The sequence below is a fragment of the Astyanax mexicanus genome, unplaced genomic scaffold (assembly GCF_023375975.1).
Source record: "Astyanax mexicanus isolate ESR-SI-001 unplaced genomic scaffold, AstMex3_surface scaffold_47, whole genome shotgun sequence".
Lineage (NCBI taxonomy): Eukaryota > Metazoa > Chordata > Actinopteri > Characiformes > Acestrorhamphidae > Astyanax > Astyanax mexicanus.
The window spans coordinates 360,000-385,000 of record NW_026040057.1 but is presented as its reverse complement, the minus strand read 5'-3'; the positions used below and the strand labels follow the sequence as shown (position 1 = coordinate 385,000).

At 44.6% G+C, this 25,001-nt stretch overlaps 39 non-coding genes and 10 pseudogenes across 39 annotated transcripts; all 49 read right to left on the bottom strand.

The window, feature by feature from the left end:
• Window positions 1–2,242: 2,242 nt before the first annotated feature.
• On the bottom strand, window positions 2,243–2,361 carry LOC125796963 (5S ribosomal RNA; annotated as a pseudogene).
• A 110-nt stretch (window positions 2,362–2,471) lies between these two features.
• Window positions 2,472–2,590, bottom strand: LOC125796973 (5S ribosomal RNA; annotated as a pseudogene).
• A 110-nt stretch (window positions 2,591–2,700) lies between these two features.
• On the bottom strand, window positions 2,701–2,819 carry LOC125797257 (5S ribosomal RNA). Its single transcript, XR_007436102.1, has one exon. It is a non-coding gene; the product is annotated as a 5S ribosomal RNA (ribosomal RNA).
• Window positions 2,820–2,929: 110 nt separating this feature from the next.
• Window positions 2,930–3,048, bottom strand: LOC125797256 (5S ribosomal RNA). Its single transcript, XR_007436101.1, has one exon. It is a non-coding gene; the product is annotated as a 5S ribosomal RNA (ribosomal RNA).
• Window positions 3,049–3,158: 110 nt separating this feature from the next.
• Window positions 3,159–3,277, bottom strand: LOC125797015 (5S ribosomal RNA). The gene has a single exon (XR_007435865.1). It is a non-coding gene; the product is annotated as a 5S ribosomal RNA (ribosomal RNA).
• A 110-nt stretch (window positions 3,278–3,387) lies between these two features.
• Window positions 3,388–3,506, bottom strand: LOC125797270 (5S ribosomal RNA). The gene has a single exon (XR_007436115.1). It is a non-coding gene; the product is annotated as a 5S ribosomal RNA (ribosomal RNA).
• A 110-nt stretch (window positions 3,507–3,616) lies between these two features.
• On the bottom strand, window positions 3,617–3,735 carry LOC125797255 (5S ribosomal RNA). The gene has a single exon (XR_007436100.1). It is a non-coding gene; the product is annotated as a 5S ribosomal RNA (ribosomal RNA).
• A 110-nt stretch (window positions 3,736–3,845) lies between these two features.
• On the bottom strand, window positions 3,846–3,964 carry LOC125797254 (5S ribosomal RNA). The gene has a single exon (XR_007436099.1). It is a non-coding gene; the product is annotated as a 5S ribosomal RNA (ribosomal RNA).
• Window positions 3,965–4,074: 110 nt separating this feature from the next.
• Window positions 4,075–4,193, bottom strand: LOC125797252 (5S ribosomal RNA). Its single transcript, XR_007436097.1, has one exon. It is a non-coding gene; the product is annotated as a 5S ribosomal RNA (ribosomal RNA).
• Window positions 4,194–4,303: 110 nt separating this feature from the next.
• LOC125797280 (5S ribosomal RNA) lies at window positions 4,304–4,422 on the bottom strand. The gene has a single exon (XR_007436125.1). It is a non-coding gene; the product is annotated as a 5S ribosomal RNA (ribosomal RNA).
• A 110-nt stretch (window positions 4,423–4,532) lies between these two features.
• LOC125797251 (5S ribosomal RNA) lies at window positions 4,533–4,651 on the bottom strand. Its single transcript, XR_007436096.1, has one exon. It is a non-coding gene; the product is annotated as a 5S ribosomal RNA (ribosomal RNA).
• Window positions 4,652–4,761: 110 nt separating this feature from the next.
• On the bottom strand, window positions 4,762–4,880 carry LOC125797464 (5S ribosomal RNA). The gene has a single exon (XR_007436309.1). It is a non-coding gene; the product is annotated as a 5S ribosomal RNA (ribosomal RNA).
• A 110-nt stretch (window positions 4,881–4,990) lies between these two features.
• On the bottom strand, window positions 4,991–5,109 carry LOC125797250 (5S ribosomal RNA). Its single transcript, XR_007436095.1, has one exon. It is a non-coding gene; the product is annotated as a 5S ribosomal RNA (ribosomal RNA).
• A 110-nt stretch (window positions 5,110–5,219) lies between these two features.
• Window positions 5,220–5,338, bottom strand: LOC125797249 (5S ribosomal RNA). Its single transcript, XR_007436094.1, has one exon. It is a non-coding gene; the product is annotated as a 5S ribosomal RNA (ribosomal RNA).
• Window positions 5,339–5,448: 110 nt separating this feature from the next.
• LOC125797002 (5S ribosomal RNA) lies at window positions 5,449–5,567 on the bottom strand (annotated as a pseudogene).
• A 110-nt stretch (window positions 5,568–5,677) lies between these two features.
• LOC125797248 (5S ribosomal RNA) lies at window positions 5,678–5,796 on the bottom strand. Its single transcript, XR_007436093.1, has one exon. It is a non-coding gene; the product is annotated as a 5S ribosomal RNA (ribosomal RNA).
• Window positions 5,797–5,906: 110 nt separating this feature from the next.
• On the bottom strand, window positions 5,907–6,025 carry LOC125797246 (5S ribosomal RNA). Its single transcript, XR_007436091.1, has one exon. It is a non-coding gene; the product is annotated as a 5S ribosomal RNA (ribosomal RNA).
• A 110-nt stretch (window positions 6,026–6,135) lies between these two features.
• Window positions 6,136–6,254, bottom strand: LOC125797406 (5S ribosomal RNA). Its single transcript, XR_007436251.1, has one exon. It is a non-coding gene; the product is annotated as a 5S ribosomal RNA (ribosomal RNA).
• A 109-nt stretch (window positions 6,255–6,363) lies between these two features.
• Window positions 6,364–6,472, bottom strand: LOC125797035 (5S ribosomal RNA; annotated as a pseudogene).
• Window positions 6,473–6,582: 110 nt separating this feature from the next.
• Window positions 6,583–6,701, bottom strand: LOC125797405 (5S ribosomal RNA). Its single transcript, XR_007436250.1, has one exon. It is a non-coding gene; the product is annotated as a 5S ribosomal RNA (ribosomal RNA).
• Window positions 6,702–6,811: 110 nt separating this feature from the next.
• LOC125797245 (5S ribosomal RNA) lies at window positions 6,812–6,930 on the bottom strand. Its single transcript, XR_007436090.1, has one exon. It is a non-coding gene; the product is annotated as a 5S ribosomal RNA (ribosomal RNA).
• Window positions 6,931–7,040: 110 nt separating this feature from the next.
• On the bottom strand, window positions 7,041–7,159 carry LOC125797244 (5S ribosomal RNA). The gene has a single exon (XR_007436089.1). It is a non-coding gene; the product is annotated as a 5S ribosomal RNA (ribosomal RNA).
• Window positions 7,160–7,269: 110 nt separating this feature from the next.
• Window positions 7,270–7,388, bottom strand: LOC125797243 (5S ribosomal RNA). The gene has a single exon (XR_007436088.1). It is a non-coding gene; the product is annotated as a 5S ribosomal RNA (ribosomal RNA).
• A 110-nt stretch (window positions 7,389–7,498) lies between these two features.
• Window positions 7,499–7,617, bottom strand: LOC125797466 (5S ribosomal RNA). The gene has a single exon (XR_007436311.1). It is a non-coding gene; the product is annotated as a 5S ribosomal RNA (ribosomal RNA).
• A 109-nt stretch (window positions 7,618–7,726) lies between these two features.
• On the bottom strand, window positions 7,727–7,845 carry LOC125797331 (5S ribosomal RNA). The gene has a single exon (XR_007436176.1). It is a non-coding gene; the product is annotated as a 5S ribosomal RNA (ribosomal RNA).
• Window positions 7,846–7,955: 110 nt separating this feature from the next.
• LOC125797404 (5S ribosomal RNA) lies at window positions 7,956–8,074 on the bottom strand. The gene has a single exon (XR_007436249.1). It is a non-coding gene; the product is annotated as a 5S ribosomal RNA (ribosomal RNA).
• A 110-nt stretch (window positions 8,075–8,184) lies between these two features.
• Window positions 8,185–8,303, bottom strand: LOC125797242 (5S ribosomal RNA). The gene has a single exon (XR_007436087.1). It is a non-coding gene; the product is annotated as a 5S ribosomal RNA (ribosomal RNA).
• A 110-nt stretch (window positions 8,304–8,413) lies between these two features.
• Window positions 8,414–8,532, bottom strand: LOC125797240 (5S ribosomal RNA). The gene has a single exon (XR_007436085.1). It is a non-coding gene; the product is annotated as a 5S ribosomal RNA (ribosomal RNA).
• Window positions 8,533–8,642: 110 nt separating this feature from the next.
• LOC125797239 (5S ribosomal RNA) lies at window positions 8,643–8,761 on the bottom strand. Its single transcript, XR_007436084.1, has one exon. It is a non-coding gene; the product is annotated as a 5S ribosomal RNA (ribosomal RNA).
• Window positions 8,762–8,871: 110 nt separating this feature from the next.
• LOC125797238 (5S ribosomal RNA) lies at window positions 8,872–8,990 on the bottom strand. The gene has a single exon (XR_007436083.1). It is a non-coding gene; the product is annotated as a 5S ribosomal RNA (ribosomal RNA).
• A 110-nt stretch (window positions 8,991–9,100) lies between these two features.
• On the bottom strand, window positions 9,101–9,219 carry LOC125797349 (5S ribosomal RNA). The gene has a single exon (XR_007436194.1). It is a non-coding gene; the product is annotated as a 5S ribosomal RNA (ribosomal RNA).
• A 264-nt stretch (window positions 9,220–9,483) lies between these two features.
• Window positions 9,484–9,602, bottom strand: LOC125796850 (5S ribosomal RNA). The gene has a single exon (XR_007435756.1). It is a non-coding gene; the product is annotated as a 5S ribosomal RNA (ribosomal RNA).
• Window positions 9,603–9,712: 110 nt separating this feature from the next.
• Window positions 9,713–9,831, bottom strand: LOC125797321 (5S ribosomal RNA). The gene has a single exon (XR_007436166.1). It is a non-coding gene; the product is annotated as a 5S ribosomal RNA (ribosomal RNA).
• Window positions 9,832–9,941: 110 nt separating this feature from the next.
• LOC125797429 (5S ribosomal RNA) lies at window positions 9,942–10,060 on the bottom strand. The gene has a single exon (XR_007436274.1). It is a non-coding gene; the product is annotated as a 5S ribosomal RNA (ribosomal RNA).
• Window positions 10,061–10,170: 110 nt separating this feature from the next.
• LOC125797005 (5S ribosomal RNA) lies at window positions 10,171–10,289 on the bottom strand (annotated as a pseudogene).
• Window positions 10,290–10,399: 110 nt separating this feature from the next.
• On the bottom strand, window positions 10,400–10,518 carry LOC125797474 (5S ribosomal RNA). Its single transcript, XR_007436319.1, has one exon. It is a non-coding gene; the product is annotated as a 5S ribosomal RNA (ribosomal RNA).
• Window positions 10,519–10,628: 110 nt separating this feature from the next.
• On the bottom strand, window positions 10,629–10,747 carry LOC125796887 (5S ribosomal RNA). The gene has a single exon (XR_007435793.1). It is a non-coding gene; the product is annotated as a 5S ribosomal RNA (ribosomal RNA).
• A 110-nt stretch (window positions 10,748–10,857) lies between these two features.
• Window positions 10,858–10,976, bottom strand: LOC125796961 (5S ribosomal RNA; annotated as a pseudogene).
• A 109-nt stretch (window positions 10,977–11,085) lies between these two features.
• LOC125796945 (5S ribosomal RNA) lies at window positions 11,086–11,204 on the bottom strand. The gene has a single exon (XR_007435851.1). It is a non-coding gene; the product is annotated as a 5S ribosomal RNA (ribosomal RNA).
• Window positions 11,205–11,313: 109 nt separating this feature from the next.
• On the bottom strand, window positions 11,314–11,432 carry LOC125797488 (5S ribosomal RNA). Its single transcript, XR_007436333.1, has one exon. It is a non-coding gene; the product is annotated as a 5S ribosomal RNA (ribosomal RNA).
• Window positions 11,433–11,541: 109 nt separating this feature from the next.
• LOC125796962 (5S ribosomal RNA) lies at window positions 11,542–11,660 on the bottom strand (annotated as a pseudogene).
• A 110-nt stretch (window positions 11,661–11,770) lies between these two features.
• Window positions 11,771–11,889, bottom strand: LOC125797439 (5S ribosomal RNA). The gene has a single exon (XR_007436284.1). It is a non-coding gene; the product is annotated as a 5S ribosomal RNA (ribosomal RNA).
• A 110-nt stretch (window positions 11,890–11,999) lies between these two features.
• LOC125797272 (5S ribosomal RNA) lies at window positions 12,000–12,118 on the bottom strand. Its single transcript, XR_007436117.1, has one exon. It is a non-coding gene; the product is annotated as a 5S ribosomal RNA (ribosomal RNA).
• A 109-nt stretch (window positions 12,119–12,227) lies between these two features.
• On the bottom strand, window positions 12,228–12,346 carry LOC125796972 (5S ribosomal RNA; annotated as a pseudogene).
• Window positions 12,347–12,456: 110 nt separating this feature from the next.
• On the bottom strand, window positions 12,457–12,575 carry LOC125797279 (5S ribosomal RNA). Its single transcript, XR_007436124.1, has one exon. It is a non-coding gene; the product is annotated as a 5S ribosomal RNA (ribosomal RNA).
• A 112-nt stretch (window positions 12,576–12,687) lies between these two features.
• Window positions 12,688–12,806, bottom strand: LOC125797282 (5S ribosomal RNA). Its single transcript, XR_007436127.1, has one exon. It is a non-coding gene; the product is annotated as a 5S ribosomal RNA (ribosomal RNA).
• Window positions 12,807–12,915: 109 nt separating this feature from the next.
• LOC125797028 (5S ribosomal RNA) lies at window positions 12,916–13,034 on the bottom strand (annotated as a pseudogene).
• Window positions 13,035–13,144: 110 nt separating this feature from the next.
• On the bottom strand, window positions 13,145–13,263 carry LOC125797494 (5S ribosomal RNA). The gene has a single exon (XR_007436339.1). It is a non-coding gene; the product is annotated as a 5S ribosomal RNA (ribosomal RNA).
• A 1,031-nt stretch (window positions 13,264–14,294) lies between these two features.
• LOC125797038 (5S ribosomal RNA) lies at window positions 14,295–14,413 on the bottom strand (annotated as a pseudogene).
• Window positions 14,414–25,001: the final 10,588 nt, after the last annotated feature.

Here is a 25,001-nt window from a genome sequence, read left to right as displayed (position 1 = left end):
TGGGTGAGGCGGCCCTCCTACTCATCGCGGCGTAAGCCCGGAAAGGACAGAGCCCCTCTCTCTGCCGGCGACGGCCGGGTATGGGCCCGACGCTCCAGCGCCATCCATTTTCAGGGCTAGTTGGTGAGTTTTTACACACTCCTTAGCGGATTCCAACTTTCCCTTACGGTACTTATTTAGCATTAGATGGAGTTTACCACCCACTTTAGGCTGCATTCCCAAGCAACCCGACTCCGAGAAGAACCGCAACCTTGGCGCGGCGGGGGCCGTTACCGGCCTCACACCATCCCTGGGCTGAGCCTCTATCAGAAGGACTCAGGCCCCCCGGCCCGCGCCTAGAGATACGGACTTCTATACGCCACATGTCCCAGCGCCCGTGAAGGACGGGGGATTCGGCGCTGGGCTCTTCCCTCTTCGCTCGCCGCTACTAGGGGAATCCTTGTTAGTTTCTTTTCCTCCGCTTAGTAATATGCTTAAATTCAGCGGGTTGTCTCGTCTGATCTGAGGTCGCGCTCGAAGGGCTGTCGTCGCCAGGCGTACGCCGCCGCGAGGGAGGGCGGGAACCACCCCTCGCGGTCTGGCTGGAAACCGTTCGGAGGAACCCTTCGAGACGGGGAGGTTCGATTCGGCCGGAGGACGGGATGAAAACGGGAAGAAAAAACTTAAGCCCCCCTCTTCGCCTTCTACCGGAGCATTTCCTACCAACCTCTCTTTTGCCGCGCGCTCGGCCCGAACGAAAAGGAGAGGGAGGACGGAGATCCGCCAACGGAGAGACGGCGCGCATAACGGGCAGCCAGAGAGGGTAAAACCCACCGGCAGCCGTCGCTACGACGTCTCTCCACGGATCGCCGCCACCTCTCCCTCGCCGGAACGAGGAACAGTAGAGGACGGTGTGTGGAAAGCTGGCCTCCGAGACCCATCGCTGGGCAACGGAGACGAAGGCGAGAGGGTGGACGAAAGTCTTCCCCCGCGATCAAGCCCATCGATCGGCTTTTATCGAGTCCCGAACGAGAAGGGAACCTGACCGAGTCTGCTTTTAGGAAGACGAAGGTGCCTCGGAGCGGGCGAGAGAGGACCGGTCAGCGCTCGTTTGCATGTATTAGCTCTGGAATTACCACAGTTATCCGAGTAACGTGTGGAGCGATCAAAGGAACCATAACTGATTTAATGAGCCATTCGCAGTTTCACTGTACCTTCCGTGTGCACTTAGACCTGCATCGCTTAATCTTTGAGACAAGCATATGTTACTGGCAGGATCAACCAGGTTGCTGCGAGTGGTTTTTGTCACAGAAAAAAAACATTGGTTCTTGGAGGGGAGAGGGATCGGCCCCGTACCGTCCGATAAACCCCCCCGGCAGGGGGGGAAGGGCGGAGAGGCTCGTCCGAGCTCACCCCTCATTGCTCCCAGTGGAAATTAGTGTGGCAACTCCGCTGCGCGAGTTCCCGCTTGCTTCGGGGATAACAAGGAAACGCTTGTTCCGAAACCTGTGGTCCGGAGCTTTTTGAAGCCGGGTGCTGCAGCTCGGGGGACGCGAGGACCGCCGAGGCATCAAGTCCGACGACTCCGGGCCGACCGGTTATCGTGTACGGCAGATTGAGATATAGACGGGCCGTCTACGACTCCCTCGGATAGGTTCGGAAAAAACTTAGTAATTGGGACTTAGTAATTTTTTCCACTTTTCTGAGCTACCACTGGTAGACCAAGTGGGACTTGGTCCACCAAGCCTGGAATTCAGCCCTCAGCCTGGACACCTTGGGAACCAGCCCTGGAGGATTCACCCAGGCCTGGGCTCCATCCACCAGTCTAGGACCCTCAGGAACCAGCCCTGGAGGACTCACCCAAGCCTGGGCTCCATCCACCAGTCTGGGACCCTCAGGAACCAGCCCTGGAGGACTCACCCAGGCCTGGGCTCCATCCACCAGTCTGGGACCCTCAGGAACCAGCCCTGGAGGACTCACCAAGGCCTGGGCTCCATCCACCAGTCTGGGACCCTCAGGAACCAGCCCTGGAGGACTCACCCAGGCCTGGGCTCCATCCACCAGTCTGGGACCCTAAGGAACCAGCCCTGGAGGACTCACCAAGGCCTGGGCTCCATCCACCAGCCTGGGACCCTCAGGAACCAGCCCTGGAGGACTCACCAAGGCCTGGGCTCCATCCACCAGCCTGGGACCTTCAGGAACCAGCCCTGGAACACTCTAGTAACGTATAACAAGACCATGGTAATAGAAGCAAGAGGGGAAAAGCTTACAGCACCTGGTATTCCCAGGTGGTCTTCCATCCAAGTACTAACCAGGGCAAACCCTGCTTAGCTTCCAAGATCAGACGAGATCGGGCATTCTCAGGGTAGTGTGACCGTAAGCGATTGCTGACCTCTCATCAAGACTACTTATGCGACTTCATCTATGTTGGGTTTCAGATAGCACACGAGTAATGTATAACAAGACCATGGTCATAGAAGCAAAAAGTTAAACGCTTACAGCACCTGGTACTCCCAGGTGGTCTCCCATCCAAGTACTAACCAGGCCAAACCCTGCTTAGCTTCCGAGAACAGATGACATCTGGCGTTCTCAGGGTTGTGTGACCGTAAGCGATTGCTGACCTCTCATCAAGACTACTTATGCGACTTCATCTATGTTGGGTTTCAGATAATACACTAGTAATGTATAACAAGACCATGGTCACAGAAGCAAGAGGGGAAAAGCTTACAGCACCTGGTATTCCCAGGTGGTCTCCCATCCAAGTACTAACCAGGCCAAACCCTGCTTAGCTTCCGAGATCAGACGAGATCGGGCGTTCTCAGGGTAGTGTGACCGTAAGCCATTGCAGAGCTCTCATCAAGACTACTTATGCAACTTCATCTATGTTGGGTTTCAGATAACAAACTAGTAATGTATAACAAGACCATGGTAATGGAAGCAAGAGGGGAAAAGCTTACAGCACCTGGTATTCCCAGGTGGTCTCCCATCCAAGTACTAACCAGGCCAAACCCTGCTTAGCTTCCGAGATCAGACGAGATCGGGCGTTCTCAGGGTAGTGTGACCGTAAGCCATTGCAGAGCTCTCATCAAGACTACTTATGCAACTTCATCTATGTTGGGTTTCAGATAACAAACTAGTAATGTATAACAAGACCATGGTAATGGAAGCAAGAGGGGAAAAGCTTACAGCACCTGGTATTCCCAGGTGGTCTCCCATCCAAGTACTAACCAGGCCAAACCCTGCTTAGCTTCCGAGATCAGATGAGATCGGGCGTTCTCAGGGTAGTGTGACCGTAAGCCGTTGCAGAGCTCTCATCAAGACTACTTATGCAACTTCATCTATGTTGGGTTTCAGATAACAAACTAGTAATGTATAACAAGACCATGGTAGTGGAAGCAAGAGGGGAAAAGCTTACAGCACCTGGTATTCCCAGGTGGTCTCCCATCCAAGTACTAACCAGGCCAAACCCTGCTTAGCTTCCGAGATCAGACGAGATCGGGCGTTCTCAGGGTAGTGTGACTGTAAGCCGTTGCAGAGCTCTCATCAAGACTACTTATGCAACTTCATCTATGTTGGGTTTCAGAAAAAAAACTAGTAATGTATAACAAGACCATGGTAATGGAAGCAAGAGGGGAAAAGCTTACAGCACCTGGTATTCCCAGGTGGTCTCCCATCCAAGTACTAACCAGGCCAAACCCTGCTTAGCTTCCGAGATCAGACGAGATCGGGCGTTCTCAGGGTAGTGTGACCGTAAGCCATTGCAGAGCTCTCATCAAGACTACTTATGCAACTTCATCTATGTTGGGTTTCAGATAACAAACTAGTAATGTATAACAAGACCATGGTAATGGAAGCAAGAGGGGAAAAGCTTACAGCACCTGGTATTCCCAGGTGGTCTCCCATCCAAGTACTAACCAGGCCAAACCCTGCTTAGCTTCCGAGATCAGACGAGATCGGGCGTTCTCAGGGTAGTGTGACCGTAAGCCATTGCAGAGCTCTCATCAAGACTACTTATGCAACTTCATCTATGTTGGGTTTCAGATAACAAACTAGTAATGTATAACAAGACCATGGTAATGGAAGCAAGAGGGGAAAAGCTTACAGCACCTGGTATTCCCAGGTGGTCTCCCATCCAAGTACTAACCAGGCCAAACCCTGCTTAGCTTCCGAGATCAGACGAGATCGGGCGTTCTCAGGGTAGTGTGACCGTAAGCCATTGCAGAGCTCTCATCAAGACTACTTATGCAACTTCATCTATGTTGGGTTTCAGATAACAAACTAGTAATGTATAACAAGACCATGGTAATGGAAGCAAGAGGGGAAAAGCTTACAGCACCTGGTATTCCCAGGTGGTCTCCCATCCAAGTACTAACCAGGCCAAACCCTGCTTAGCTTCCGAGATCAAACGAGATCGGGCGTTCTCAGGGTAGTGTGACCGTAAGCCATTACAGAGCTCTCATCAAGACTACTTATGCAACTTCATCTATGTTGGGTTTCAGATAACAAACTAGTAATGTATAACAAGACCATGGTAATGGAAGCAAGAGGGGAAAAGCTTACAGCACCTGGTATTCCCAGGTGGTCTCCCATCCAAGTACTAACCAGGCCAAACCCTGCTTAGCTTCCGAGATCAGACGAGATCGGGCGTTCTCAGGGTAGTGTGACCGTAAGCCATTGCAGAGCTCTCATCAAGACTACTTATGCAACTTCATCTATGTTGGGTTTCAGATAACAAACTAGTAATGTATAACAAGACCATGGTAGTGGAAGCAAGAGGGGAAAAGCTTACAGCACCTGGTATTCCCAGGTGGTCTCCCATCCAAGTACTAACCAGGCCAAACCCTGCATAGCTTCCGAGATCAGACGAGATCGGGCGTTCTCAGGGTAGTGTGACCGTAAGCCATTGCAGAGCTCTCATCAAGACTACTTATGCAACTTCATCTATGTTGGGTTTGAGATAACAAACTAGTAATGTATAACAAGACCATGGTAATGGAAGCAAGAGGGGAAAAGCTTACAGCACCTGGTATTCCCAGGTGGTCTCCCATCCAAGTACTAACCAGGCCAAACCCTGCTTAGCTTCCGAGATCAGACGAGATCGGGCGTTCTCAGGGTAGTGTGACCGTAAGCCATTGCAGAGCTCTCATCAAGACTACTTATGCAACTTCATCTATGTTGGGTTTCAGATAACAAACTAGTAATGTATAACAAGACCATGGTAATGGAAGCAAGAGGGGAAAAGCTTACAGCACCTGGTATTCCCAGGTGGTCTCCCATCCAAGTACTAACCAGGCCAAACCCTGCTTAGCTTCCGAGATCAGACGAGATCGGGCGTTCTCAGGGTAGTGTGACCGTAAGCCATTGCAGAGCTCTCATCAAGACTACTTATGCAACTTCATCTATGTTGGGTTTCAGATTACACACTAGTAATGTATATCAAGACCATGGTCATAGAAGCAAGAAGGAAAAAGCTTACAGCACCTGGTATTCCCAGGTGGTCTCCTATCCAAGTACTAACCAGGACAAACCCTGCTTAGCTTCCGGGATCAGACAAGAACGGGCGTTCTCAGGGTAGTGTGACCGTAAGCCATTGCAGAGCTCTCATCAAGACTACTTATGCAACTTCATCTATGTTGGGTTTCAGATAACAAACTAGTAATGTATAACAAGACCATGGTAATGGAAGCAAGAGGGGAAAAGCTTACAGCACCTGGTATTCCCAGGTGGTCTCCCATCCAAGTACTAACCAGGCCAAACCCTGCTTAGCTTCCGAGATCAGACGAGATCGGGCGTTCTCAGGGTAGTGTGACCGTAAGCCATTGCAGAGCTCTCATCAAGACTACTTATGCAACTTCATCTATGTTGGGTTTCAGATAACAAACTAGTAATGTATAACAAGACCATGGTAATGGAAGCAAGAGGGGAAAAGCTTACAGCACCTGGTATTCCCAGGTGGTCTCCCATCCAAGTACTAACCAGGCCAAACCCTGCTTAGCTTCCGAGATCAGACGAGATCGGGCGTTCTCAGGGTAGTGTGACCGTAAGCCATTGCAGAGCTCTCATCAAGACTACTTATGCAACTTCATCTATGTTGGGTTTCAGATAACAAACTAGTAATGTATAACAAGACCATGGTGATGGAAGCAAGAGGGGAAAAGCTTACAGCACCTGGTATTCCCAGGTGGTCTCCCATCCAAGTACTAACCAGGCCAAACCCTGCTTAGCTTCCGAGATCAGACGAGATCGGGCGTTCTCAGGGTAGTGTGATCGTAAGCCATTGCAGAGCTCTCATCAAGACTACTTTTGCAACTTCATCTATGTTGGGTTTCAGATAACAAACTAGTAATGTATAACAAGACCATGGTAATGGAAGCAAGAGGGGAAAACTTACAGCACCTGGTATTCCCAGGTGGTCTCCCATCCAAGTACTAACCAGGCCAAACCCTGCTTAGCTTCCGAGATCAGACGTTCTCAGGGTAGTGTGACCGTAAGCCATTGCAGAGCTCTCATCAAGACTACTTATGCAACTTCATCTATGTTGGGTTTCAGATAACAAACTAGTAATGTATAACAAGACCATGGTAATGGAAGCAAGAGGGGAAAAGCTTACAGCACCTGGTATTCCCAGGTGGTCTCCCATCCAAGTACTAACCAGGCCAAACCCTGCTTAGCTTCCGAGATCAGACGAGATCGGGCGTTCTCAGGGTAGTGTGATCGTAAGCCATTGCAGAGCTCTCATCAAGACTACTTTTGCAACTTCATCTATGTTGGGTTTCAGATAACAAACTAGTAATGTATAACAAGACCATGGTAATGGAAGCAAGAGGGGAAAAGCTTACAGCACCTGGTATTCCCAGGTGGTCTCCCATCCAAGTACTAACCAGGCCAAACCCTGCTTAGCTTCCGAGATCAGACGAGATCGGGCGTTCTCAGGGTAGTGTGACCGTAAGCCATTGCAGAGCTCTCATCAAGACTACTTTTGCAACTTCATCTATGTTGGGTTTCAGATAACAAACTAGTAATGTATAACAAGACCATGGTAATGGAAGCAAGAGGGGAAAAGCTTACAGCACCTGGTATTCCCAGGTGGTCTCCCATCCAAGTACTAACCAGGCCAAACCCTGCTTAGCTTCCGAGATCAGACGAGATCGGGCGTTCTCAGGGTAGTGTGACCGTAAGCCATTGCAGAGCTCTCATCAAGACTACTTATGCAACTTCATCTATGTTGGGTTTCAGATAACAAACTAGTAATGTATAACAAGACCATGGTAATGGAAGCAAGAGGGGAAAAGCTTACAGCACCTGGTATTCCCAGGTGGTCTCCCATCCAAGTACTAACCAGGCCAAACCCTGCTTAGCTTCCGAGATCAGACGAGATCGGGCGTTCTCAGGGTAGTGTGACCGTAAGCCATTGCAGAGCTCTCATCAAGACTACTTATGCAACTTCATCTATGTTGGGTTTCAGATAACAAACTAGTAATGTATAACAAGACCATGGTAATGGAAGCAAGAGGGGAAAAGCTTACAGCACCTGGTATTCCCAGGTGGTCTCCCATCCAAGTACTAACCAGGCCAAACCCTGCTTAGATTCCGAGATCAGACGAGATCGGGCGTTCTCAGGGTAGTGTGACCGTAAGCCATTGCAGAGCTCTCATCAAGACTACTTTTGCAACTTCATCTATGTTGGGTTTCAGATAACAAACTAGTAATGTATAACAAGACCATGGTAATGGAAGCAAGAGGGGAAAACTTACAGCACCTGGTATTCCCAGGTGGTCTCCCATCCAAGTACTAACCAGGCCAAACCCTGCTTAGCTTCCGAGATCAGACGAGATCGGGCGTTCTCAGGGTAGTGTGACCGTAAGCCATTGCAGAGCTCTCATCAAGACTACTTATGCAACTTCATCTATGTTGGGTTTCAGATAACAAACTAGTAATGTATAACAAGACCATGGTAATGGAAGCAAGAGGGGAAAAGCTTACAGCACCTGGTATTCCCAGGTGGTCTCCCATCCAAGTACTAACCAGGCCAAACCCTGCTTAGCTTCCGAGATCAGACGAGATCGGGCGTTCTCAGGGTAGTGTGATCGTAAGCCATTGCAGAGCTCTCATCAAGACTACTTTTGCAACTTCATCTATGTTGGGTTTCAGATAACAAACTAGTAATGTATAACAAGACCATGGTAATGGAAGCAAGAGGGGAAAAGCTTACAGCACCTGGTATTCCCAGGTGGTCTCCCATCCAAGTACTAACCAGGCCAAACCCTGCTTAGCTTCCGAGATCAGACGAGATCGGGCGTTCTCAGGGTAGTGTGACCGTAAGCCATTGCAGAGCTCTCATCAAGACTACTTATGCAACTTCATCTATGTTGGGTTTCAGATAACAAACTAGTAATGTATAACAAGACCATGGTAATGGAAGCAAGAGGGGAAAAGCTTACAGCACCTGGTATTCCCAGGTGGTCTCCCATCCAAGTACTAACCAGGCCAAACCCTGCTTAGCTTCCGAGATCAGACGAGATCGGGCGTTCTCAGGGTAGTGTGACCGTAAGCCATTGCAGAGCTCTCATCAAGACTACTTTTGCAACTTCATCTATGTTTGGTTTCAGATAACAAACTAGTAATGTATAACAAGACCATGGTAATGGAAGCAAGAGGGGAAAAGCTTACAGCACCTGGTATTCCCAGGTGGTCTCCCATCCAAGTACTAACCAGGCCAAACCCTGCTTAGCTTCCGAGATCAGACGAGATCGGGCGTTCTCAGGGTAGTGTGACCGTAAGCCATTGCAGAGCTCTCATCAAGACTACTTATGCAACTTCATCTATGTTGGGTTTCAGATAACAAACTAGTAATGTATAACAAGACCATGGTAATGGAAGCAAGAGGGGAAAAGCTTACAGCACCTGGTATTCCCAGGTGGTCTCCCATCCAAGTACTAACCAGGCCAAACCCTGCTTAGCTTCCGAGATCAGACGAGATCGGGCGTTCTCAGGGTAGTGTGACCGTAAGCCATTGCAGAGCTCTCATCAAGACTACTTTTGCAACTTCATCTATGTTGGGTTTCAGATAACAAACTAGTAATGTATAACAAGACCATGGTAATGGAAGCAAGAGGGGAAAAGCTTACAGCACCTGGTATTCCCAGGTGGTCTCCCATCCAAGTACTAACCAGGCCAAACCCTGCTTAGCTTCCGAGATCAGACGAGATCGGGCGTTCTCAGGGTAGCGTGACCGTAAGCCATTGCAGAGCTCTCATCAAGGCTACTTATGCAACTTCATCTATGTTGGGTTTCAGATAACAAAATAGTAATGTATAACAAGACCATGGTAATAGAAGCAAGAGGGGAAAAGCTTACAGCACCTGGTATTCCCAGGTGGTCTCCCATCCAAGTGCTAACCAGACCAAACCCTTCCGAGCTTCCGAGATCAGACGAGATGTTGGGTTTCAGATGACACACTAGTAATGTATAACAAGACCATGGTCATAGAAGCAAAAAGTGAAAAGCTTACAGCACCTGGTATTCCCAGGTGGTCTCCCATCCAAGTACTTACCAGGCCAAACCATGCTTAGCTTCCGAGATCAGACGAGATCGGGCGTTCTCAGGGCAGTGTGACCGTAAACTATTGCAGAACTCTCATCAAGACTACTTATGCGACTTCATCTATGTTGGGTTTCAAAAAACACATTAGTAATGTATAACAAGACCATGGTCATAGAAGCAAGAGGGGAAAAGCTTACAGCACCTGGTATTCCCAGGTGGTCTCCCATCCAAGTACTAACCAGGCCAAACCCTGCTTAGCTTCCGAGATCAGACGAGATCGGGCGTTCTCAGGGCAGTGTGACCGTAAACCTTTGCACAACTCTCATCAAGACTACTTATGCGACTTCATCTATGTTGGGTTTCAAAAAACACATTAGTAATGTATAACAAGACCATGGTCATAGAAGCAAGAAGGGAAAAGCTTACAGCACCTGGTATTCCCAGGTGGTCTCCCATCCAAGTACAAACCAGGCCAAACCCTGCTTAGCTTCCGAGATCAGACGAGATCGGGCGTTCTCAGGGCAGTGTGACCGTAAACTATTGCAAAGCTCTCATCAAGACTACTTATGCAACTTCATCTATGTTTGGTTTCAGATAACAAACTAGGAATGTATAACAAGACCATGGTAATGGAAGCAAGAGGAGAAAAGCTTAGAGCACCTGGTATTCCCAGGTGGTCTTCCATCCAAGTACTAACCAGGGCAAACCCTGCTTAGTTTCCGAGATCAGACGAGATCGGGCGTTCTCAGGGTAGTGTGACCGTAAGCGATTGCAAAACTCTCATCAAGACTACTTATGCGACTTCATCTATGTTGGGTGTTAGATTACACACTAGTAATGTATATCAAGACCATGGTCATAGAAGCAAGAAGGAAAAAGCTTACAGCACCTGGTATTCCCAGGTGGTCTCCTATCCAAGTACTAACCAGGCCAAACCCCGCTTAGCTTCCGAGATCAGACGAGATCGGGCGTTCTCAGGGTAGTGTGACCGTAAGCCATTGCAGAGTTCTCATCAAGACTACTTATGCGACTTCATCTATGTTGGGTTTCAGATAATACACTAGTAATGTATAATGAGACCATGGTCACAGAAGCAAGGGGGGAAAAGCTTACAGCACCTGGTATTCCCAGGTGGTCTCCCATCCAAGTACTAACCAGGCCAAACCCTGCTTAGCTTCCGAGATCAGACGAGATCGGGCGTTCTCAGGGTTGTGTGACCTTCAGAGATTGCAGAGCTCTCATCAAGACTACTTATGCGACTTCATCTATGTTGGGTTTCAAACAACACATTAGTAATGTATAACAAGACCATGGTCATAGAAGCAAGAGGGGAAAAGCTTACAGCACCTGGTATTCCCAGGTGGTCTTCCATCCAAGTACTAACCAGGGCAAACCCTGCTTAGTTTCCGAGATCAGACGAGATCGGGCGTTCTCAGGGTAGTCTGACCGTAAGCGATTGCAGAACTGTCATCAAGACTACTTATGCGACTTCATCTATGTTGGGTTTCAGATAACACTCTATTAACGTATAACAAGACCATGGTCATAAATCAAGAGGGGAAAAGCTTACAGCACCTGGTATTCCCAGGTGGTCTCCCATCCAAGTACTAACCAGGCCAAACCCTGCTTAGCTTCCAAGATCAGACAAGATCGGGCGTTCTCAGGGTAGTGTGACTGTATGCGCTTGCAACACTCTCATCAAGACTATTTATGCGACTTCATCTATGTTGGGTTTCAGATAACACTCTATTAACGTATAACAAGACCATGGTCATAAATCAAGAGGGGAAAAGCTTACAGCACCTGTTATTCCCAGGTGGTCTCCCATCCAAGTACTAACCAGGCCAAACCCTGCTTAGCTTCCGAGATCAGAGGAGATCGGGAGTTCTCAGGGTAGTGTGGCCATAAGCGATTGCAAAACTCTCATCAAGACTATTTATGTGACTTCATCTATGTTGGGTTTCAGATAACACTCTAGTAACGTATAACAAGACCATGGTCATAAATCAAGAGGGGAAAAGCTTACAGCACCTGGTATTCCCAGGTGGTCTCCCATCCAAGTACTAACCAGGCCAAACCCTGCTTAGTTTGCGAGATCAGACGAGATCGGGCGTTCTCGGGGTAGTGTGACCGTAAGCGATTGCTGACCTCTCATCAAGACTACTTATGCGACTTCATCTATGTTGGGTTTCATATAATACACTAGTAATGTATAACAAGACCACGGTCACAGAAGCAAGAGGGGAAAAGCTTACAGCACCTGGTATTCCCAGGTGGTCTCCCATCCAAGTACTAACCAGGCCAAAACCTGCTTAGCTTCCGAGATCAGACGAGATCGGGCGTTCTCAGGGTAGTGTGACCGTAAGCGATTGCTGACCTCTCATCAAGACTACTTATGCGACTTCATCTATGTTGGGTTTCAGACAATACACTAGTAATGTATAACAAGACCATGTTCACAGAAGTAAGAGGGGAAAAGCTTACAGCACCTGGTATTCCCAGGTGGTCTCCCATCCAAGTACTAACCAGGCCAAACCCTGCTTAGCTTCCGAGATCAGACGAGATCGGGCGTTCTCAGGGTAGTGTGGCCATAAGCGATTGCAAAACTCTCATCAAGACTATTTATGTGACTTCATCTATGTTGGGTTTCAGATAACACTCTAGTAACGTATAACAAGACCATGGTCATAAATCAAGAGGGGAAAAGCTTACATCACCTGGTATTCCCAGGTGGTCTCCCATCCAAGTACTAACCAGGCCAAACCCTGCTTAGCTTGCGAGATCAGACGAGATCGGGCGTTCTCGGGGTAGTGTGACCATAAGCGATTGCTGACCTCTCATCAAGACTACTTATGCGACTTCATCTATGTTGGGTTTCATATAATACACTAGTAACGTATAATAAGACCACGGTCACAGAAGCAAGAGGGGAAAAGCTTACAGCACCTGGTATTCCCAGGTGGTCTCCCATCCAAGTACTAATCAGGCCAAACCCTGCTTAGCTTCCGAGATCAGACGAGATCGGGCGTTCTCAGGGTAGTGTGACCGTAAGCGATTGCTGACCTCTCATCAAGACTACTTATGCGACTTCATCTATGTTGGGTTTCAGACAATACACTATTAATGTATAACAAGACCATGGTCACAGAAGCAAGAGGGAAAAAATGCTTACAGCACCTGGTATTCCCAGGTGGTCTCCCATCCAAGTACTAACCAGGCCAAACCCTGCTTAGCTTCCGAGATCAGACGAGATCGGGCGTTCTCAGGGTAGTGTGGCCATAAGCGATTGCAAAACTCTCATCAAGACTATTTATGTGACTTCATCTATGTTGGGTTTCAGATAACACTCTAGTAACGTATAACAAGACCATGGTCATAAATCAAGAGGGGAAAAGCTTACAGCAACTGGTATTCCCAGGTGGTCTCCCATCCAAGTACTAACCAGGCGAAACCCTGCTTAGCTTGCGAGATCAGACGAGATCGGGCGTTCTCGGGGTAGTGTGACCGTAAGCGATTGCTGACCTCTCATCAAGACTACTTATGCGACTTCATCTATGTTGGGTTTCATATAATACACTAGTAATGTATAACAAGACCACGGTCACAGAAGCAAGAGGGGAAAAGCTTACAGCACCTGGTAGTCCCAGGTGGTCTCCCATCCAAGTACTAACCAGGCCAAACCCTGCTTAGCTTCCGAGATCAGACGAGATCGGGCGTTCTCAGGGTAGTGTGACCGTAAGCGATTGCAAAACTATCATCAAGACTACTTATGCGACTTCATCTATGTTTGGGTTTTAGATTACACACTAGTAATGTATAAGAAGACCATGGTAAAAGAAGCAAGAGGGGAAAAGCTTAAAGCACCTGGGGCCTCATGTACTAAAGGTGCGTACGCACAAAAACATTGCGTACGCCATATTTCACGCTCACGGTCTGATGTACTAAATTTGACTTGAACGTGTGAAAGTGCGTTCCCCCACGGAAGTTTTGTTTTGGGCGTACGCCTTTTTTTTGTGCGTATGTATTGTGTTTTTGTCATTTGGCGACACTTAGAGGCGATGCATTGAAATTACAACTATTAAGATATCCTTTATGCACACATTGAAGTAAGCATTATTGGGTAAAATAAAGTAAATTAATCAGACAGTTTCATTGTCTTACAGAAATAATCGTTTAACGTGTTTCCACTTAGCCTAGATCAGGTTTGCGCTGGAGTTGTTGGAGATGCAGCGTTGGCATTACTGGAAAATACTGCTAATGGCCGAATTCATTGAGCGCGCATTTTCCGTGACCATTATGTTTTTTTGGCCCATGATGATGACTGGCTTATAAGCAGTTTTAGATTTCCAAGAGCATAAGAAAACAAGCTGAGTGCGTGACGTGTGTCTTTTTGGTAGGCAACTCATTTAAAGCATTTAAATGAAAGCATTTATCTTAGAATAATAAAACTTAAAACATGGGTAATTATACGCTATGCGTATATAATATTATTATTATTATTATTATTATTATTATTAATAATAATAATAATAATAATAATAATAATAATAATAATATAACATTATACTCTGCGTAATTGAGGGAGGAGTCGTGGCAAGTGTGATGCTTTCGTGCATTTGCGCTTGATTTCAAGTTGATTGTGATGTACTAAGAGAAAGTACGTGGAATTCTGCCTACGCACAGTTTGATAAATCCGGATTTTTTTGTGCGTACGGAACTTTTCAGATCTGAGCGTACGGAACATTTTAGTAGGAAGTCCACGCAAGTCTTAGTACATGAGGCCCCTGGTATTCCCAGGTGGTCTTCCATCCAAGTGCTAACCAGGGCAAACGCTGCTTAGCTTCCGAGATCAGACGAGATCGAGCGTTTTCAGGGTAGTATGACCGTAAGCGATTGCAGAACTCTCATCAAGACTATTTATGCGACTTCATCTATGTTGGGTTTCAGATAACACTCTTGTAACGTATAACAAGACCATGGTAGAGAGATAATAAGGGGCACTGTCAATCAAACTTTTTGACAGGTGACCTTTTGACCTTTGCACTATCAATCAAACTTTTTGACAGGTGACCTTTTGACCTTTGCTAGTTGCCCTTTGACCTCTCCCCCACAGCACATGCCTCCTTTTCTGGAATGTGACCTTTGACCCCTCAGATCACCCTATGATGCTGTCAGTTATTAATTATGTTTTCAATCATCTGTAATTACTTTTGACCTTTGCCATGTGCCCTTTGACCCCTCCCCACACCCCGTGCCTCCTTTTCTGGAATGTGACATTTGACCCCTCAGATCACCCTATGATGCTGTCAGTTATTAATTATGTTTTCAATCATCTGTAATTACCATTGACCCCTCAGATCCCCTGACCCTTGAACTCTCTTAATTATTTTTCTGATATCAATGACTACGAGTCTCCAGTAATTATTAACTGGTGGCGTGTAATTACCCCTGCCATTCGTCATTCATGTTTTGGATATGAGGTAATTTAAACCATGGTGACACACCGCCCCGCCCATCCCTCCGCCCTTCCTGCCCCATCCCCACCTCTTCCCGTCCCGCCCAGCCCCGCCCCATCATTATTCAGATTGTCCTGATTGGTCAAACAAAAATTCCCGCCAAAAGTATTGACCAATAAGGTTGTTATTCCTATGGAGCAATCACAGCAAGCCTGCGAGTGAAATGTGTATTTAAGAGTTAGCGAGATGTGTGAAGGACCGAGAGAACGGAGCAATGGAGTGTCTTTCTAATGCACCGAAAAAGCCATTTCCTGCAATGTCCAGAACTACGATAAAGTTGAGCGAGTTGGACAAGACTCAAGTCTGGCGTCTAGTAGACGGGACCTACTTTGGTTTTGTTTTTGATGAGGACTCTCCATACGTCACTCTTTTTAACAGCGAGACAGGAAAAGTTGTGGATGCGTCAGATCGAGTCGCAGTGCATTATAAGAGCTGGACCATATTTTCAGGACACTGTAAAAGCATGACCCATCATGTGAAAATGTTCTGCTTGGATGAAAATCCTAGCTTCTCTGCAGTGATGGAGCCATGGAGACCGTCAATAAGAGAGGAAAATCCACACTTCCTAAAAGTATATGCCAGCAGGGGTGAAGATGGAGAGTTTGTGATATGCCTGTCTAAGCTATGCTGTCGCAAGCGGACATCAGATGGCAAGCGGGTTTATAAAGATGCCCACGTCAAAGTAAGGTGGCGTGACTGGAAAGAATTGTATGACGATTGGGTAAGAAACATTGATCGGTTGATTGATGAGATGGAAAAAATTAAGGGTCTGGAAAGATTGAAAATGAGGTTGAACGACTATTTTGAATGCAACATTAGCCACCCATTTACCGACAAGGTTGTGGTCGTGGACATTGACCTTGTGTATGTGAAAGAAGTCAAGGGAGGAGTCAGTTTTGACCCGCCCACAAATGACGCAGCATATAAACCCTATGGTTATCGAGTCACAGGCTTCTTCGTCTCCTGGGGCAGCATCAACAACCTCTGAAAAATGACTCAAGAACTCTTAAACCTGTACTCCTATGTTCCTAACATGGACTATTACATCAGGATCAACTCAGCCGGAAACATCGGATGAAATTGACGGATGTATAAGCGCGGCTGTGCTTTCCATCATCCGGGGTGTGACCGGTGATCTGCTGGATCAAATTATTGTAAAGGATATAAATCAACACTGCAACGGTTGTGCAATTGACCACCCCAGTCAAACACAACACAGTTGTCTCTTTGACCCTGAAGACTACTATCTACACTTCAACGCTAAAAGACTTTTGACAAAACTGTTTAAGCATTGGTTGAAATACACCTTAGCCAGAGCGCTAAAGCTGTGCGGAATTTCGTCCATACCGTGTTTGGAAAAAATCCAAGCCGTCGCTGAAGCGGTCGTGTGTGAATTGCGAGACGAACCTGACTTCAAGGCGGCTCTGAGAAACATCAAAGATAAAACTTTACCAGTTTACAACGAACAAGTGAGCGAAGATATTATTGATTACTGGAATTTCCACAGCTCTCTGGAATCAACCGATCCGCCGCTTGTATGGGTAACTTCATCTCATCCCTCAAAGCCATCTCCAATAAACGACTGAAAGACCGGGCTGCATCTCTACTCTGCAAAGTGATTCAACTCAGAGTTAATAATGAGACATTTAATACAAGTCGCTTGATTATAGATCAACACGCAGTTTCAGAAATAGAAAAGAAAATGGATGTTGTACGATGTTCAACAGCTGAATGGGACAATCTTCTCTCTACGTCTGTAAGTAGCTCATACCCGTTGGACGATTTTATACATCAAGTTTTAAAGCAAATGTTTGAAACATCATTTGATTATAGTTCTAGTCATTTACTATGTATCTTTACCTATGTAATCGATGCGTGTGTTTTAAAAATGTCAAACAAGGAAAATGTCGATGTTGGAAAAACTATAGACTGTATGTTATCTTTTTTAATGGAAAAAAATGTAAATATTTTTCACATAACTAGACTTTTGAGTTTGTAAGAATAAAAGATGATTACACACTCATTTCATGTCCATTATTGCGGAGACACGGTAAAATGACTGAGCGGCTGTTGAAAAATATATACTATAAGCCCTCAAACCCGGGGTCTTATGGAGGGGTTGAGAGTTTACAAAGAGCTATAGTTGAAAAAATAGGTGCGAGAGCAAACGATGACGATGTGAAAAACTGGTTGGCGGCCCAGGATGCGTATACTCTTCATAGGTCTGTTTCTGTGAAATTTAAAAGAAACAGAGTTTTTGTCAAAAACATGGATGAACAATGGCAAGCTGACTTGGTGGATATGACTAACGTGTCAGAAAAGAATGACGATATGAAATTCATGTTGACGTGTATAGTAGATATTTTATCTAAATATGCTTGGGTACGTGTAATGCGAAACAAGAGCGGCGCTGAGGTGACCAAAGCGTTTGATTCCATTCTAAAGGAAGGGAGAGTTCCTAAAAAACTGCAAACGGATCAAGGAAAAGAATTTTTCAACAAAAACTTTCAAGGTTTAATGAAAAAACACAACATTGTTCACTTTGCTACCGGTACTGGTCAGAAAGCATCCATCTGTGAAAGGTTTAACAGGACGCTCAGGAATAAAATGTGGAGATATTTCACAGCCGTTAATACTAGAAAATATATAGATGTAGTTCAGGATTTGGTTCACGCGTACAATCACAACTACCATAGCAGCATCAAAATGAAACCTGTCGAGGTAAACAAAACAAATTCCTTCCAAGTTTTTAAAAACTTGTACGGTTTGATACCTGCAAGAGCAAAGAAACTACGCTTCAAGTTTAAGATGGGTGACACCGTCAGGATTTCTCGAATAAAAAGACAATTTGAAAAAGGATACGAGCAAAATTACACGGATGAATATTTTACAATTTCCGAACAGATACCGAGAGAACCACCGGTATATAAACTGCAAGACGCAGATGGTGAAAAAATAGAAGGTACGTTTTATGAACCGGAACTGCAAAAAATTATAGTGGGAAAAGACAAATCCTATAAAATAGAAAAGATATTGGAGGAAAAGATTCAAAATCGGAAAAAGATGTGTTTAGTGAAATGGGTGGGATGGCCTGATAAATTTAACTCTTGGATCCCAGCCAAGGATGTTGTGGATATTGTCAAAGAATAAATTGTTTCATTGGTAACAAATTGTTCATCATAAACTACGCACCATGGAAGAGAGCGGTTTCTTTGTGACTCTCCCCAGCAACTCTTCCAACGACATTTATCCAAATAATAAGAATTCTTGTTATACGACTAAATTTGCAAAACCCATCGAACTGACCGGTGACTGGGAGGTAGCGCTCACAGAGGTGCAATATCCACATACCTGGTACTCGTTGAAGGATTGGGAAAGCCTGTTTTTCATTCGCTTAAAGGATGGAACAAACAAAGAATTTTATACATGTCAAATGTATCATGGGTATTACGGCAACATAGAACATGTGGTTTATGAGATGAATAGAGTTTTAAAAAGTTTAGCTATTGACTTAAAAATTATTTACAATGCGCTGACCAACAAAATTCGCATGCAAACCGATAAGCCTTATACACTGGAGACTACTCCAGGAAATTTATCCCGCATACTCGGCATGGATCAAAACAAACCACTCACGCTTGATGACCCTGAAGCTCCTTATCCGGCCGACATTCATGGAGGATTTTACACCATGTACGTGTATACAGACATCATACATTATCAAAGGGTTGGGGATAGTTTTGTACCGTTGTTGAGGTGTGTACATATAAGAGGGAAAAACTACGAAATCGTCACAATAACTTATGATAAGCCACACTACGTACCTGTGAGTAAGAGTCTTATAAGCGATATTGTTGTCGAGGTAAAAAGCGACCAGGATAACCATATTTCTTTTCTCTACGGAAAATTTGTTGCCAAGCTTCACTTTAGACCGGCAAAACATTCTTTTCGGGTTTGAACAATGATTGGCGGAAGCTACATAGACCCTCAGACCTATGTGGACTATTACAAACATCAGGCAGGCAATGGACTTCCCGGGTTCCATGGAACCCCGACCATGTATGGATCGGGGTTCGGTGGAATCTTTAAAGCACTTTTTAGAATGGCTGTACCGCTTATTAAAAGAGGAATAACGATCGTGAAACCTCATTTAAAAACCGCAGCAAAGGGTATCGTAACTGACGTTGTGAGCAACATCGTATCAAACAGAGCTTCGCAAAAGCAGGAGGGGTCAGGACTAGCTGCAATTACACGCAAGAACACTAGGAGACCTCCAGGGAGGCGGATTGTAATAGTGAATAAAAAACGCAAGATCAGACTGACAAAGACGGCCAAAAGGAAGAGCAGGAAGCGCTCTCCTTCCTTCTCCTTCAAACGAAGAAATCTGAACATATTCTAAAAGCAATGGCTTTCCTGCATAATCTTTCTTCAGAATGCACCAAGTCGGAATTGGATATTTTTACGCTGCCGTACACTCAAACTAGCATTGAAAAGTACACTTATGTCGAAATACCGCCTCTTTCAGCTGTGACGGACAACGGACCTTTGGAGTTTTACGTGGCTGGTAACGGTGAAGACTACCTAGACTTGAACAATACGTTTTTACATCTGAGGTGTAAAATCACAAATGCCGACGGTACAGATTTAGCTAACGATGCAAAGGTCGGAGTTGTAAACTATCCTATAGCGTCTCTTTTTTCACAAGTAGATGTTATGCTGGGTGATCGACTCATTAGTCAGTCAAGCAATACCTACCCTTACAGAGCTATAATGGAATTACTCTTAAATTACGGTAAAGATGCCTTGGAAACGCTATATACAGCAGGTCTGTTTTACAAAGACACAGCGGGTCATATGGAATCAACAGATCCTCAGGGTCAGAACAGTGGACTCAATAACAGGGCCCTTTTTAGCTCTGAAAGCAAAACCTTTGACTTGATCGGCCATATCCACTCCGATATATTTTTTCAGGATAAACTTTTACTGAATGGAGTTGACTTGAAAATTAAAATGGTGCGAAGTAAAGATGAATTTTGTCTAATGAAAGAAGGAGCCAGGGATTACACTCTTAAACTACTATCGGCTTCTCTCTATGTGAAAAAAGTTTCAGTTTCTCCGGCCGTCAAATTGGGTCATGCGCAGGCATTACTTAACGCGACTGCTAAATACCCCATCGAAAGAGTGTGCATGAAGACGTTCAGTCTACCGGCAGGGAGCCGTATATGTACACAAGAGAATTTGTTTCTGGGACCTCTCCCTAAACGTCTTATATTTTCGATCGTGGACAATCAAGCGTACTCGGGTGATTTTCGTTATAACCCTTTCAATTTTAAACATTATGATACAGAGTTTATAGCTCTTTATGTTGACGGAACACAATACCCTGCAAAACCATTTCAACCTAATTTTGAATCCGGTAACGTCTTCCGTGAATTTCAGTCTTTGGTTTTGGCATCCGGAAAACATCTTAAAGATCAGGGTCTTTCAATAAATCGTCAAGAATACACGCAAGGATACACGCTGGTTGCTTTCAACCTAAGTCCTGACGATGATTGCGGGCAGCATCTATCGCTCATAAAGTCGGGAAATATGAGGTTGGAGCTAAGATTTCGAAACCCTCTTCCGAGGACCGTAAATCTAATTGTATATGCGAGTTTTGATTCAATTTTGGAAATCAACAATCGACGAAACGTGCTCATCGATTATCAGTAAATCATGGACACCAGAGAACTTTTAGAGTTGATGAAAAGCTGTCCTTTTGTAAAAAAGATATTTTGCGGTGTTTTACCCTGTGACGAGTTACCTGAAGGTGTGATGATGCAGTTTCCTGCACTTTTCATCGTGAACACTCACCCCAGTCACATGCCTGGAGAACACTGGTTGGCAATATGTCTCAACGACGGTACTTCGGGAGAATTTTTTGATTCGTACGGAAACTCCCCAATTTATGAACTCTTTCCTGATTCTATTTATTCTTTTTTAAAAAAGAACTGCGTTGAAATAAAACACAACTCGAAGCAAGTGCAAAGCTTTGACTCAGTTTGCTGCGGACAACACTGCATATTCTTTTTATGTCACAGAGCTAAAGGATATTCTTTTAATCAAATTATGTCTTTGTACACCAATGATTTGAAAAGAAACGATGACATGGTTGTATCTTTTGTGAAAAAAATGTATCCTAGAGTAAATAAACACTGTGTCATGAAATGTGTTCAATGCGTTAACTCTGGTGAAAAATTTAGAATGTAATTCATAATGAAATAACGACTATGAAAATATAAAAATTCATTGTAAATGCATTTATTGAAATAAACAATAAGATTACAAAACATTTTTTACATTGCTTCATCATTATTACATCATTATATGCATACACACACATACACACACACATTTAGAAATTTAACCATGTTGTAGGGTTAAAACTAGGAGACTTAAAAACTGGTTCAAGAGTATCAATTGAAGAGTCAGAGTCGCTACTTTTTGAACTTGGGGGTGTCGAAGCGGCGGGGGAAAACAAATACTCGGATTTCTTAATGTCCGATATTTTACGTCGAACGCCGACGTTAGGAATAGCTGAAAAGGGCATGTTTAAACCTGCCACGGCTTGTAACATTTCCGACCACCCTAGGGGTCTCCGATCATCAGACACTTTTTGAGGCGCTGTGAGGTTTTTAACCAAGTCCAACATGTGCGATCCTTTGATTGTTTTGCCTTTGAAAATAAATTCACCCTTGTCATTCCACGAAGCTACGTCGCTAGACTTTGATATTTTCTCCATGATGTAAGAAGCATTTTTTCTTGTTCTGGCTGCAACATTTCCAACAACCTCTTTTACAACGTCATCTTCGTATGAGTGATGATCCCTAGTCACATCCGTCACGGGATTATTTTCAGTTTCAACGGGTAGGGATAGTGTTAGCTGACTCTTTTGCTCATCCCCTTGTTTGACTAAACTTAGAAATCTTTGCAAGGATGAAGCGTAAAGTTTTGCCTTTTCATAAGGTGTCAAATCAGACCTGGACAGAATATGACGCATTGTTTCATCTAAATCATTTTCCACAGTCTTTCTAACATTTTCTGTACCGCTTGTTATGGCTTTAAGCCTATTCAATTGATGTTGAGGTACCAAATACATTTTGTCCGCAGTTTCCATGCTATTTCCGTGGTCCTAACAAACTGCTAAGAAAAGGGACAGCTACACTTAGCAAAGGTAGAAGAAACCCTCCAGACTGATTAATAGACTTTCTTTTAGCTTCCACAGATTTTCTTTTATCAGCAAAAATCTTAATCGATTTCTTTTGCCTTTTCAATTGACGATACTGTTGCGACGTTAGAGGAATGTGTCCTCTCAGTAGATTAAGAGCTAATTCACAGATGGCTAGTATGAGGTCTCTGGGAGCATTGTGAAATATAAGCTTTCTTTCTCTAGGCGATGCTTGATATAGCGATCGCAACGTCTGGTAATTTCTTTGTAGTCGAGCGGACATTATGTCAAAAAACTTTTTTCTTGGGTATATAAACGGCAGGATTCTCCCAGGAAAACAACCCTGATCTGAGACGAAGTTCTTCTGGCGTTGATGCTTTCAAGTCTACAAATAAATACCCGTAAGGTCTGGCTGTGGCATCCTGGAAACACTCAAACATAAATTTTCCGTTTCCGGGATACATTTGACGCGCCAGCACACTGATCTGTAATTTATCTCTAGGATTTTTAAATAGAACCATATAATTGGTGTTTAAATTTATAGTTCTGCTACTTTTCCCTTGAAAAAACAAATTTTGAACCAAATAGATGACGCTCAGGTTTCTATGGTGTGTATATTTTGTGAAAGCATTCTGTACCTCCAAATTATTACTAGCCGAAAGCATTAAATCATCAAAAATGACCAGGCTTGATGTGTGCGGTGGAAAAATATTATCGTCGCACAAAGAGTCGGGTATACCTTGAACAAAGCGAATGTTTACAACGTTCATCAACTCATCATAGAGAGGTTGCCAGCAGGAATAACACCATACAATTTGATCCGGAATTTTTGACATTGAAACCGCACAATTTTCTAGTAACGTTTTGATAAAAAACGATTTCCCGCTATTGCTGGGTCCACAAACGATACATGAAAAAGGAAGCTGAAGTCTAGCGTCAAACGAGTTGGGTATCACCATTTTACAAGGTAATTTTCTGTCAATAACCGTAAGGTAAAGTTGTCAAATCTGGCAGCAGAATACGCTTGTCATACACAACTCTGAACCGTTTCTTTTGTGGTTTGTTTTTCAAATGAAAGCCTCTTTTATCTTTTACAATTTGGTTATAAGACGTCATAATTTCAGCGTCACAGTCGGGGTTTTTAAAGGTTTTGTCAACCAGTTCTGTCAACGATTTCAAATTTACATATTGAGCATTGGTATAGTTTAACGTTATACCTTTGACCTTCATCACACTCTTTCCTTTGAGAGTGCGATACCCGTAGGTTTTTGGTCCCCCGCTAACAAATTCTACAATTTGATCACCGGCATCCAATTCACTCGTCAGACCCCCCAAGTAATCGCCTAGAGGCGGCATCCAGTCACCCTGTTCACTTTTGAAAATCACAGAGTCTGTGTCCATATAGAGACACCTCTGTTGGAGTCGATCCATCAGGTTGTACAGTTCAAGTCTAGCGTACGCTGTGGTAAAAATTCCTATAAAAACGTTAGCATTACTCGGTTTCAGAAACCTCTCATCACTGTATCGCCACTGAACCATCGCCACATCCTTGTTCAAAAATGAGAAATGACTTACATCATACACGTCAGAAAACATGTATTGTAAAAACTCGCTAGGGTCTTGGATTAGAGTCGTGTTTGACCTGTCGGATCTCTGACACATCTTTCCCCACAAGGAATTCAAAGTTTTGCTACAGATCTCTTGGCAGGATTTACAACTATGTGTGAAGGATCAAGTTCTATGCCTTCATTCTCGCGGTACTTTTCAACGTATTCTTTTTTGCCAACCTCATCAACTACCCAAGAGGGGTACCCTGAGCTTTCCTGTTTTGTTTTTAGAAACATTTTAATGTAATCTGCAAACAACTCATCCGTCTGGTTAGGAAAGTGCCAGATTTCGAACACCTTCATCACTCGGTAACCTTTCTCAAGAGCCTTCAAAACCTCTATGCTAGCCCAAGTTCCAGTCAGAGCCCTCTCCTCGTCCGTGTGGTTACAAATTTGCTGTTGTAGTTCAGCACACATTCTACACAAAGGAAACAGGAGCTTGCTTTTCACTCTAAAAGGAAGAACAGGAGCCCATAATCCTTTGGGAGGTACGATTTTTAGTCTCATGAGACCGAAATAATCTTCCAACGGCTTAAAGTTGCGAAAGATGATAGTGGGGTGACCTACGAGGTACCTTTTTGTCTTGTTTACGTATGGATAGAGAGATGTGAAATCATAGTAATCTATTCTCTCACCGGGTTGAGCCACATAGTGTAAATGCAACGCATGTGTACGACCACCAAACAGAGCGTCTCGCGGCTTCATTCGCTCAGGAAAGTCAAAGTGATCGAGAAATTTTTTAACATCATGATTTGACCTTTTCATCTCATTCCATGTATGTTCCCATATTACTGTGATGTGCAAGTTGTGAGTGTTTTGTAAAATCTGAATCTTTTCCAAAGACTGCTGCAAAATTTCACCAAAGGTTTGGTAAGTCTTACTTAGAGGATGAGTCAGGTTTGAAGGGAAGCATTTGTCACATCCGTGATAAAAACATCCGAGAAACTCAAAAGCTTTTCGGACACCACCATCTTCAAAGTAACCGTCTACAAAGTAGTTGCCAATCTTTACCTCGCCTTCATTAAGGGCATGCTGAATGGGTATATTGTCTCTGCCAGAGATGTATTCAAGCCATTGTATTGCGGGTGTGGAGAATGATTTCTGCCTATTGATGTAATTGTCCAGAGGCGGAATGGTTAACATGTTCTC